This window comes from Eschscholzia californica, unplaced genomic scaffold, assembly GCF_041429995.1.
Source record: "Eschscholzia californica isolate CP2 unplaced genomic scaffold, dmEscCali1.0.p SCAF_66, whole genome shotgun sequence".
In the NCBI taxonomy this organism is placed as follows: domain Eukaryota; kingdom Viridiplantae; phylum Streptophyta; class Magnoliopsida; order Ranunculales; family Papaveraceae; genus Eschscholzia; species Eschscholzia californica.
In genome coordinates this window covers 37501-40000 of record NW_028238490.1, presented here as the reverse complement: position 1 = coordinate 40000, position 2500 = coordinate 37501, and positions in this window count along the sequence as shown.

Here is a 2500-nt window from a genome sequence, read left to right as displayed (position 1 = left end):
CCGAGCTGTGCCGAGGCCGTCCCGTGCCGTCCCGTGCTGTCCCATGCCGTCCCGAGCCTCGCCAAGGCCGTCCCGTGCCGTCCGAGCTGTGCCGAGGCCGTCCCGTGCCGTCCCGTGCTGTCCCATGCCGTCCCGAGCCTCGCCAAGGCCGTCCCGTGCCGTCCGAGCTGTGCCGAGGCCGTCCCGTGCCGTCCCGTGCTGTCCCATGCCGTCCCGAGCCTCGCCAAGGCCGTCCCATGCGCGTCCCGTGCCGTCCGAGCTGTGCCGAGGCCGTCCCGTGCTGTCCCATGCCGTCCCGAGCCTCGCCAAGGCCGTCCCATGCGCGTCCCGTGCCGTCCGAGCCTCACAAAGGCCGTCCCAGGCCGTCCCGTGCCGTCCCATGCGCGTCCCGTGCCGTCCGAGCCTCACCAGGGCCGTGACATGCCGTCCCGAGCCTGACCAAGGCCGTCCCGAGCCTCACCAAGGCCGTCCCATGCGCGTCCCGAGCTGTCCCATGCCGTCCCGAGCCTTAGCAAGGCCGTCCCATTCGCGTCCCGTGCTGTCCCATGCCGTCCCGAGCCTTAGCAAGGCCGTCCCATTCGCGTCCCGTGCCGTCCCATGCGCGTCCCGTGCTGTCCCGTGCCGTCCCGAGCCTGACCAATGCTGTCCCGTGCGCGTCCCATTCTTTTGGCTCGGCTGGCCCGTGCATTCTATGGGGTCGTGGGACATTTCGAAATCCACCCGGGCCATTTCGACTCTCTCTTCATTAATACTATTGAGGTATTATTTATGAATTATTGGAGAAAAGAAACGGAAGAAAATATTTTTTTTTCTATTTTTTATGAATTTTCCGGTGTTTATTCACTTAAAAATTCATAGAAAAATAAATATTTATCGGAATCGCTATTATAATATATCAAAAAAATCCTTGCGAAAAGACCTTTCCAACGAGTATAAGTTTGCTGGATTCCGACGAGTAACGAAGGAGTAAAGGCCCAGTATGCTTGGTTAAAAAATTGATGTTTCCTTGTGAAAATAGGAAAAACAATAACTTTGCACTATAAGGGGGAGGGTTGAGCTCCTTCCCCAGAGCGTGCACAGCACTTGTGCTGGCACGTTCCCTAGTGCTCGCCAAGCACCATAGGGCATCCAAAGGGCAAAGCTCGGCCTACTACATGATGGGAAGCTTCTAATATGTCGGAATACGAAGAGATTTCGTGCGACCCGAAGCTCGGCTCGGGCGTCCCGGCCTGTGCCGAGCTGTGCCGAGCGCGTCCCAGGCCGTCCCGAGCCAAGTCTCGGGCGTCCCAGGCCGGCCCGAGCAAAGTCTCGGACGTCCCAGGCCGTCCCGAGCTGTGTCGAGGCCGTCCCAGGGCGTCCCGAGCTGGAGCGAGGGCGTCCCAGGCCGTCCCGAGCCAAGTCTCGGGCGTCCCAGGCCGTCCCGAGCAAAGTCTCGGACGTCCCAGGCCGTCCCGAGCAAAGTCTCGGGCGTCCCAGGCCGTCCCGAGCTGTGCCGAGGCCGTCCCAGGCCGTCCCGAGCTGTGGCAAGGGCGTCCCAGGCCGTCCCGAGCAAAGTCTCGGGCGTCCCATGCCGTCCCGAGCTGTGGCAAGGGCGTCCCAGGCCGTCCCGTGCTGTGCCGAGGCCGTCCCGAGCCTAGTCTCGGGCGTCCCAGGCCGTCCCGAGCTATGGCGAGGGCGTCCCAGGCCGTCCCGAGCCAAGTCTCGGGCGTACCTGGCCGTCTCGAGCTGTAGCGAGGGCGTCCCATGCCGTCCCGGGATGTCCCATGCGCGTCCCGTGCCGGCCCGAGCAACAGCTCGGGCGTCCCGTGCCTCGGCCCTTCCAAGTGGTGCTTCGTCGGACATCTCGATATCCACTCGAGCATTTTCGACCATTCTCCATATGTGGGTGTGTGGGTATTTATCAGGAATATTGGAGAAAGAATCGGGAAAAAAATATTTTTTTTCTATTTTTTTTGAATTTTTAATTGTTTATTCACTTAAAAATTCATAAAAAAATAAATATTTATCGGAATCGCTATTATTATATATCAAAAGAATCCTTGTGAAAAGACCTTTCCAACGAATGCAAGTTTGTTGGATTTGGACGAGTAACGAAGGAGCAAAGGCCGAGTATGCTTGGTTAAAAATTTGATGTTTCCTTGTGAAAATAGGGAAAACAATAACTTTGCACTATATAGGGGAGGGGTGAGCTCCCTCCCCAGGCCGTGCACAGCCCTTGGGCTGGCAGGTGCCTTGGCCCTTGGGATGCAACATAAGGCATCCCAAGGGCAAAGCTCGGCACGGGGGTGGATGGGAAGCTTCCAAGAGTTGCCCAACTCATCCCCGACGTGGAAAATCGAAGAGGCGGCTGGGGGGGCCCGGGGGGGCACCACGGGCAAAAAATCAAAAACTCCCCAGCCTATGCCGGACACTTGGGGAAGCATCCCCGAAGGTGTCCGAGCTGCTGGGGGGGCCCGGGGGGCACCACGGGCCAAAAATCGAAAAGTCCCCATCCTATGCC